This window comes from Prionailurus bengalensis, chromosome D1, assembly GCF_016509475.1.
Source record: "Prionailurus bengalensis isolate Pbe53 chromosome D1, Fcat_Pben_1.1_paternal_pri, whole genome shotgun sequence".
NCBI classification, from domain to species: Eukaryota; Metazoa; Chordata; class Mammalia; order Carnivora; family Felidae; genus Prionailurus; species Prionailurus bengalensis.
This window is the reverse complement of record NC_057346.1, coordinates 43,209,063-43,219,108: the sequence shown is the minus strand read 5'-3', so window position 1 is coordinate 43,219,108 and position 10,046 is coordinate 43,209,063. Positions and strand designations below refer to the sequence as shown.

General features: G+C 40.7%; 1 long non-coding RNA gene across 1 annotated transcript; it reads right to left on the bottom strand.

Moving 5' to 3' along the window:
* Positions 1 to 868: 868 nt before the first annotated feature.
* On the bottom strand, positions 869 to 9,625 carry LOC122482539. The gene is made up of 2 exons (XR_006297199.1): positions 9,488 to 9,625; positions 869 to 1,126 (listed from the first exon to the last, which is right to left on the bottom strand). It is a non-coding gene; the product is annotated as an uncharacterized LOC122482539 (long non-coding RNA).
* Positions 9,626 to 10,046: the final 421 nt, after the last annotated feature.

Sequence of the window (10,046 nt, the reverse complement as noted above, 5' to 3'; positions counted from 1 at the left end):
AGGGCGGCGGCGACCACACCCACCACCGCGCAGGGCCGGCCCCGAACGGTCCCGCAGCCAAGGCTCCTTTGCACGCGGACTCTGGGGTGCTCGCTCGGCCTGACTCGTCCCGCTGAGGCCGGGAACCTGCATGGGGCGACTAGGGGTAGTGGCGCGGTTTCCGAGGAAAATAAAAAAAAACCAAAAACATAAAAGGGAAGCGGAGCCTCGGGAACAGACCCAAGGGGCGACAGGACGGGGGTGGAAATAAGGGCCCACAGGAGGGAGCCCGAGAGCTAGCGGGGCCGGAGGGACTGGAGCGAAGAGGCGTCGTCAAGCGCTTCCAGCCTCGGGGACCCTCCGGGCTCTGCACACCAGCCTTAGGGGGAGACGGGGTCCGCGCAGCGAGCCTTTCTCTGGGTGCTGAAGTCAGGGGTGAGGTAGAACAGGTGCGGGTGCGGGTGCGGGTGGCGATTGCCTTAGGGTCGGAACGTGGCTCAAGACCCGAAGGGAAGCCGGGAGATCGCGGCAGGAATGCAGCGCGGGGCGTGGTTAAAACAAAGCGAAACCCACTCGAGTCCCTCCCCATCCCCCCATCCCCAGGGATCCTCTGCTCGGGATTTCTAAGACCTTGTAGAAGGCGCGACCCAGAAGCGCGCCAGCTCCCTCCGACCTCATCCCACCCGCGGAATTAGCAGGAGCTCACTGGTCCTCACAGCTCCTCACATTTTACACGAGGAAGTGCATGGGCTTCAGAAGGATTTCTCCTCCTCCTGGGACCTTTGGGCGCTCGATTGCAGCTACTGGGTTGCGAACACGCAGGAATCCACCTTTGAGGTCCGGCGGGGGAGAATAAAACGAAAGGATGGAAGGACAGAAGCCACAGAGGTACTGTGGCCCCGCTGGCAACGTTTTTGATGCAAATTCTCTAACAAATGCAGGGGAGAGAATGACTGGTTCCTCTAAGCCATAGGGAAAATAATAAAACTGCCAAACAGGGAAAGGAAAACAGGTCTGTTCTCCAAGAGGCAGATGCAGAAACCTGGATGGTCTCAGCTCCTGACATCACCAGGTGTTCCTGAGAGTCCATACCTGCTAGGCTGGAATTTCCATCTCCTTTAGCAAAGGGCTGAAGGTCTTGCAAAGACTGGATCAGAGAGAGAAAGAAGAGACAACAAGATATTATAATACGAGAGGAGAAAAATAAAACTGAAGAGACACTACACAAAATACGCAAACCTTCCTCACAAGTCTTCGCAGACTCTCCGGCTGATGGGAGGAGGCAGGCTTTCTCCTGCACATCTGCAAAAGCTGCACAATTGCTGTTCACTTCTATGAACACGTCCCTCTACGGCCAGCATCCTTCTTTTTTATATTATGTGTATCTGAGCCAAGAGTCAGATTCTCAACTGACTAAGCTACTCATGCGCCCCCAGCATCCTCCTTTTTACAAAATTCATTTTACCAACTTGAAAATTGCAGAAAGTCCAGAATCTCGTAGTAGCCCTGAAACGCTAATACACTTGCTCTCTATTCTTTCCATTTTTTTCTGCATCTCCATTCTTTTATTCCCTCTGTATCTTTATTCTTATGTTCTTAATACGCTTTTACTGTAGTGACATGTTTTTTGTTAGCCTTTTTGATGCATAATTTACATATCATTTACCAACTTTAAGCATATACAATATTTTTGGATTAGTTGTTTTTTTATTTTTATTTTTTTAAATATGAAATTTATTGTCAGATTGGTTTCCATACAACACCCAGTGCTCATCCCAAAAGGTGCCGTCTTCAATGCCCATCACCTACCCTTCCCTCCCTCCCACCCCCAACAACCTCAGTTTGTTCTCAGTTTTTAAGATTCTCTTATGCTTTGGCTCTCTCCCTCTCTAACCTCTTTCTTTTTAGTTTTTTTCTTCCCCTCCCCCATGGTCTTCTGTTAAGTTTCTCAGGATCCACATAAGAGTGAAAACATATGGTATCTTTCTCTGTATGACTTATTTCACTTAGCATAACACTCTCCAGTTCCATCCACGTTGCTACAAATGGCCAGATTTTATACTTTCTCATTGCCAAGTAGTATTCCATTGTATATATAAACCACAACTTCTTTATCCATTCGTCAGTTGATGGACATTTAGGCTCTTTCCATAATTTGGCTATTGTTGAAAGTGCTGCTATAAACATTGGGGTACAAGTGCCCCTATGCATCAGCACCCCTGTATCCCTTGGGTAAATTCCTAGCAGTGCTATTGCTGGGTCATAGGGTAGGTCTATTTTTAACTTTTTGAGGAACCTCCACACTGTTTTCCAGAGCGGCTGCACCAGTTTGTGTTCCCACCAACAGTGCAAGAGAGTTCCCGTTTCTCCACATCCTCTCCAGCATCTATAGTCTCCTGATTTGTTCATTTTAGACACTCTGACTGGTGTGAGGTGGTATCTGAATGTGGTTTTGATTTGTATTTCCCTGATAAGGAGCGACGTTGAGCATCTTTTCATGTGCCTGTTGGCTATCTGGATGTCTTCTTTAGAGAAGTGTCTATTCATGTTTTCTGCCCATTTCTCCCTGGATTATTTGTTTTTTGGGTGTGGAGTTTGGTGAGCTCTTTATAGATTTTGGATACTAGCCCTTTGTCCGATATGTCATTTGCAAATATCTTTTCCCATTCCGTTGGTTGCCTTTTAGTTTTGTTGATTGTTTCCTTTGCTGTGCAGAAGCTTTTTATCTTTAAGAGGTCCCAATAGTTCATTTTTGCTTTTAATTCCCTTGCCTTTGGGAATGTGTCAAGTAAGAAATTGCTACGGCTGAGGTCAGAGAGGTCTTTTCCTGCTTTCTCCTCTAGGGTTTTGATGGTTTCCTATCTCACATTCAGGTCCTTTATCCATTTTGAGTTTGTTTTTGTGAATGGTGTAAGAAAGTGGTCTAATTTCATCCTTCTGCATGTTGCTGTCCAGTTCTCCCAGCACCATTTGTTAAAGAGAGTGTCTTTTTTCCATTGGATATTCTTTCCTGCTTTTTCAAAGATTAGTTGACCATACTTTTGTGGGTCCAATTCTGGAGTCTCTATTCTATTCCATTGGTCTATGTGTCTGTTTTTGTGCCAGTACCATGATATCTTGATGATTACAGCTTTGTAGTACAGGCTAAAGTCAAGCATATATGATTTAATGTTTTGATAAATCAGTGGAGTCATGTTGAAAAGCAAAGGACAAACCAGTTGATATTTAGGTAACATCTAAAGGTTATTATCACTTGAGAAGGAACATATTTATGAAATTGGCTTGAAAACTTCATGTTTAATTAGGAAAATAAATGTGTATCACAAAGGAACAAAATAATTAGAAGAGATCTGTTGAGGTAATCATGAATCTTAGAAAATGCTGTTCACTGAATGTAATTTATGGATCATGTGGGGTTCAGAGGTCCCTGAAATCCATAAGGCAGAAAATTGTATATGAAGGAATATTTGGGAACATAGTGAAAGTGCACAGTTCCACATTTCTGACTCAAGAACGTATCTTCCTGCCCAGAGGTCTGTAAACATTATGAAACATGATAAAGGCATTGTCAAAGGAAAGATGCATTTCATAACACAAAGTAAAGATACTCCCACATCCGGGTCTCAGTATTGCCTACCCTTTCCCAACTCTAACCCCTTCTCCCATAGAGGTGACCACATCCTAGTGATTAATATATCCTGACACTAATTATCATATTTTTGAAATTTGTGTAAACTCAATCCCATAACACATGCTCTTCTGTGTGTGATTTCATTTGTTTAAAATTATGTTGGTGAGATTTATCCCCCCCACCAATGCATATAGCAATCATTTTTTAAAATTTTGTTTCCTAGTATTCCATTATATGAGAATACCATCATTTACTCATTCTACTACTGATGAAAATGTTCACTTCGGTTTGGGTAAGCATAAATGCCTCTGTCATGAAGAAATTGTGCATGTCAAAGATTATTTGTCTAGGACCACACAAGTTATCCAAAATATAATTGCAATATCATAGCTTCTCTAAAGTGAAAAATGTGACCATGAATATGATCATATGAAGGCAAGCCTAAGTCAGATGCTTCAGACTGTGTAGACAGCAATAGCGCAGCTGATAGTAACTGTGTGAAAAGCACACACTTTCCTGGGATGACACATGATTTCAATAGAAGGGCACAGCCATTTTAACTGTACACAGCTGACCATCTGGTAATGTGATTGCTACCCAACAGTGACTCTCCTCAGCCTTCAATGTAGGTGCTATTATTTTCTTCTTTAACTCACTGTTACCATTTCTACTTCTAATAATATAAAAGTGGTTTCTTTACATGTTCAAATACACTAGCCATGTAAACACCTTTAAAATAAACTCGCACCAGTGCGAACACCTCCACCTGTTAAGTGTAAAAACGTGAGCACATACATCAGGTGTTCACCTTCTGCTCTGTTAATCCATAAAGAAATCCTTTTGTCTGTTACTCTTTTATTTGGCTTCTGTCCTTTTAACCTTTCTGATATATGTCTTGCATTCAGCATGGAATTGAGTTTTGCTTTGTGATTTAATTTGGCAATACCTTCTTTTAATAAGAGTTAAATCCATTTACTTTTATTGATATGAGAATTTTGTGTGGTTTTATTTTGGTTATAGCATTTTCAATAGTTGTATGCACGTATCTGTCTTTCACTAACTTATTTGTATTCATTGCTTTTGTTCTGGTGTGAAGGTTGGATAGGAAGGCGGGATTTTGTTCTGATGGCTTCCTGATATAATTTGCTAAAGTAATCTTTTTCTTTAGACATTGTCTCCAAACTAAGACATTAGCTTGTATTCTCTTTCTTCCCCTCCCCATGCTCTCCTTCATCCTCCACTTTGATATCATAATACTAACATTAAGGCTTTTCCCTTTGCAGTAGTAAATATGCCTACAGTCTACACCCATGTCTGCACACAAAATCCTGCGACTCCCGGGCATTATAGATGAGGTGGTCCATAAGCTCGTTCTATGCAATGCCTTTCTTCCTCCCCTTCTCCCATCTTTCTTAGTCCTGTCATTTCTATATTATCAGAGCACCTACTAATTAGATTCCTTTCTGTTCATTTGTCCTGCACATGTTTTTGTCTTTGAGGCTAAATATATTCTGTGCTCACCACCACCACCACCACACTAAAATTAGAAGGTTTAAAAAAAGTGCTGGAGAAAGCAAACAAAAATGTATCCTCTGGTAGAATCCAAGGCAGAGGGAGAACGACAGAGAGGGGATGAGAATGAAAATGTTCATTCTGGGCGGGGAGGGGAGAATACACTAAACACTGTCTCTATGATAGCAGGATTTGATGGTTGACTGGGAACAGGTGGAGTTTATAGCTTTTCGTGGGAGGAGGGAAGCCCTGCCCCTTATAAAAAGCTGAACTGACTCAAGAACCTGTGATGTTTCAGAGCAATGTTTTGACCCACAGGTAGGAGTTTGAGAACACTCTTTAGCGTTTATTTCCCCAGAAAATATTTAGATACGATTTGTTGAGCGTCTGTCTGTATTGTGATGGATTTGAGTAGAACAGATACTGACTAGATTAGTAAACAGGGCCAGAAGATTCAATCAAGTTGAACCAAGCCTTCCTATTACCTACACAGCATCTGGTATTTCTGGAACTAGAAGGTAAAGAAATTATCTGTACTTGGAGTTGTTGAGACTGGACCTTCTCCTCCTATATATCTAATCTTTTCTTGGACCTCAGTGTCCTTGTCCAGCTCAAATTATAATTAGCTTCCTGAATTTTCTCCCCAGGTCAGCGCTTTGTCCTGGAGGTGGTTAATTTGCTGGATTCACAGGGTACAGACCACTTCCTCCTTCAGCTCTTTCCATCCTCACTGTCCCCTACAGGTTGACAGCAGGGGGGAGTCTGCTGCTCTGGGTTATGGTTATGCTACTGAGCTCTTTGCACCAAGCAGGAATCTCCAGCTTTGGGGGTGCCCATCTGTTACCAATTGGGTTTCTAAGCTTTCCAGTACTTAGAGTCTCTGGAAACACTGTTGCCTTTCTTTCATGCTGTTGGAGACAATTGGTGATTTTCTCTGTGTCCTGGTGGTCTTGCTCCTCTTGCTCAACCTGGGCTTCATGAGGTTACCTCACTCATCACGTTGTTTAGTCATAGATTTTGTCTTGTTCTCCTTCTTGATCTGCTGGTTCTTGTGGTGGACTCAGGTATTGAAAGTATGCTGTTGCTACTACTATCTTGCTTATAAGTCCTACTGATTAAAATGTTTCATGTGCACATGATTTAAAGCTATTTTAATTCAAAGTTACTTGACAGAGATACGGGAGAGCCTCCTTATATTTGTATCTTTGAATAGATACAAATAGAATAGGAAAACATAAATTACCAAAAACTAAACCTACCCATCAGCCATTTACCATAAATTGAAATGCTATGCAGCTGTTAAAATGAGGGGATACAAACTTACATGCGGTAACTATATGCTAAATTTTTAAAACATAATTTACTCATGTGACTGCTTTATTTAAAAAAAAATGCAACTATACATGCACATATCCTCAAGCAAATGGATACAGACATTAAGAAATAACTAGATTGAGTAAATAGTTCAGTAATTAGAATTTATGTAATTTTATGTTCTGTGGATATTTTGTTTGCTAGAAGCAGGCATTCCTGTTTTTATCTTATTTCTAACTTTGAGATAACTTTAGATTCACCTGCGGTTGTAAACTATTGATACACAGAGGTTTCTAATGGCCTTCACTCGTTTTCCCCCAGTAGTAGCATCTTGCATGACTATGGTACATTATCACAATGTGGAAATTGACCTTGATACAATTCATAGGCCTTATTCAAATTTCACAAGCTTTTTTTGTTTTTTTTACATTTTTTTTAAATGTTTGTTTTTTTGTGTGTGTGAGACTGAGAGTGTGAAACAGTGTGAGGGGGGGAAGGGGCAGAGACGGAGACAGAGGATCCCAAGAGGGCTTTGAGCTGACATCAGAGAGCCCAATGAGGGGCTTGAACTCCCGAACTGTGAGATCATGACCTGAGCCAAAGTCAGATGCTTAACCAAAAGAGCACCCCCCGGTACCCCCAGATGTCACAAGTTTTACAGTTACTCCTTTATGTGTTCATTTTATTTCATTATATGTGTACGTTCCTGTAACCATCAACACAATCAAGATGCAGAACATTCTACACAAAGATCCCTTGTCCTGTCCTTTATAGCCCCAGCCAGCTCCGTCATTCTTCCTGTTTTTAACCCATACCACTGACCAATTTGTTCTCCATCTCTACAATTTTGCCATTTCAAGAACCTAATGAATGGGATCATATGTTTCAAAACCTTTGGAGATCAACTTTTAAAAGCCTCATAATTTCTTTGGGATCACTTCAGATTTTTGCAACTATTGCTACTTTGTTTCTATAGCTGGGTTTATTGTTGAATAGTATTTCTTGGTATGGATGTACCATAGTTTGTCAACCATTCACCCGCTGACAGATTTAGGTTGTTTTCAGTTTAGGGCCAATATAAATACAGCGTATACACATTCATGTGTATGTTTCTGTGTGAACATAAACTCATTTCATATCTCTAGGACAAATGCCGAAAATTTGGTTGATGGCTCCCCTGGGTAGCACATAGTTTTGTAAGAACCTACTATGCTCCTTTCCAGAGTTACTGTACCCTTTACATTCCTGTCAGCAATGTATGTGTGATTTTGTTCCCTTGCATTCTTGCTAGCATTGGTGTTGACACTTGATTTTAGCCATTCTGAAAGAATGACGATTTTCATTGTGGTTTCAACATGCACTTCCGTAATGGCTAAAAATATATGAATATGTTTTCCTTATTTACTATCTGTATATCATTTTCAGTGAAATGTCTATTTATGCCCTTTGCCTATTTTCCAACTGGAAAAGTTTCTTTAAAACTGTTTTAAGAATTCTTTATTGTGGATATAAGTCCTTTTTCAGATATGTGGTCATTTACATAAATGATTTCTTGCAATATGCAGTTTGTCTTTTCATGTACAGCTTCTTCCCAGGGAGAAGTTCTAACTTTGATGAAATTCAGTTTTACAAATTTCCTTTTTGGGGATTGTGCTTTTGTTTGTCAGGCCTAAAAATTCTTTACTGAATGCCAAGTCTCAAGAATTTTCCTCCTGTTTCTTTCTGAAATTTTTGTAGTTTTACTTTTATGTCTGTGATGTGAGTCAATTTTTGTAGGTGTGAATTTAGGTCAAAGGTCATCCAGTTGCTCTAGCGCCCTTAGTTGAAAAGGTTTTCCTTTGAACTGCTTATCCACCCTTTAAAAAAAAATCATTTGCGGGGTGTGGGGGGGTGGGGTGGGGGGGGGTGGGCTGGGGGTCTGGCGGGACTGGCTCGGTCAGTTAAGCATCTGACTTTGGCTCAGGTCAGGATCTCATGATTCATGAGTTCTGTGCTGACAGCTCAGAGCCTGGAGTCTGCTTCCGATTCTGTGTCTCCCTCTCTCTCTGTCCCTCCCTTGCTCATACTCTCTCTCTCTCTCTCAAAAATAAATAAACATTAAAAAAATTTTTTAAAAATCAGTTGGGCATATTTGTGTGAATCCATTACTTTTTAACAAAGTACAAACAATATTCATCAGCTATGAAAGTTTAACCTTTTTTTTTTTTTTTTTTTTAGAAGACCTACTTCTGAAAACAGAATAAAACACTTCACTGGTCAAATCAGTCAATATGCATAGTACCCTTAAAAACATTAAGATGAAAATTAATCAAGCAACTGAAATGATAGCAGACTGTAAGTAATTAAGGCAATTTGAATTAATAGGTTTTTTCCATACATTTGAATGAGTTCAGAAAGGCCTGTGTTAGCCTTAAATAAGAAAAGCTTAGCTCTTGCGATTCAGAGACTGGAAATGATGTGTTACTGCCCCCTTGTGGAAGCTTTCTTCCATTAAGGCTATTCTAAAAAGGAATGAAAGTGTGTAATCCTCGCAAGAGCCATTTTCTGCTTTCCCACTTTCTCAAATATGCAACTTTAGAGAGGCCTTTTCTCCCCTCTCTTAAAAATAGTTGTAGATATTTGCCTCAAGGAACTTCATTTGTGGTAAATCTGTTAAACGTGTGCCAGATAATCTGATTAAAATCTACACTAAAACCAAGCAGGGTGGTTTTTCTTTTTCTTTTTCTGTGAAAAATGAAAGTTGATTCTAAAAGTTAAAAAAAGGGGCGCCTGGGTGGCGCAGTCGGTTAAGCGTCCGACTTCAGCCAGGTCACGATCTCGCGGTCCGTGAGTTCGAGCCCCGCGTCAGGCTCTGGGCTGATGGCTCGGAGCCTGGAGCCTGTTTCCGATTCTGTGTCTCCCTCTCTCTCTGCCCCTCCCCCGTTCATGCTCTGTCTCTCTCTGTCCCAAAAATAAATAAAAACGTTGAAAAAAAAAAATTTTTTTTAAGTTAAAAAAAAAAATCAGGGTGTCTTGAAAAACACACTTTGAAGGACTTGTACTCGACATCACTTAAAGAATGAGTCCCACTGGAGTTTGTATGTTGGGACCAGTGCTTCTCCAAATTGAAGTACACTTAGGTCACCTGGTGTGCTCTAAAACTGCTGTCAGCTTTCTGTGACCATCTCAAGTGACCTCAAGGAGATAACAAAAACAAGAAGAACTGGAAAGCCAGTTAAGTAGGGGCATGCAGGCAGCAATTTTGAAAAATCAGATATGATAGAAACAATGTATTAAGATGACCTAAGGGTCTTTCATGGGTCTATGGAACTCAGTTAAACCTTAATATTGACAACCAGGCAAATTATACCTTTTGATGCACAAGTATTTGGAGAACTGCTTATAAACCCATATATCCCTTGCCCATTTTGCATATAATCCCTTGTAAACTAACAAACTTCAGAGCAATCTGAAATACTGTCTCCCAGGCTATACTCCTCAGTAATACAACAAATAAGGCATTTACTAACCTATTTTGAGGTTGGCTTTTTTTTTTTTTTTCAGTCGACATTATTATCACGTCAAAATGAGTAAATTCGACAATGAGTAAATCAACAATGAATCTGAGAAG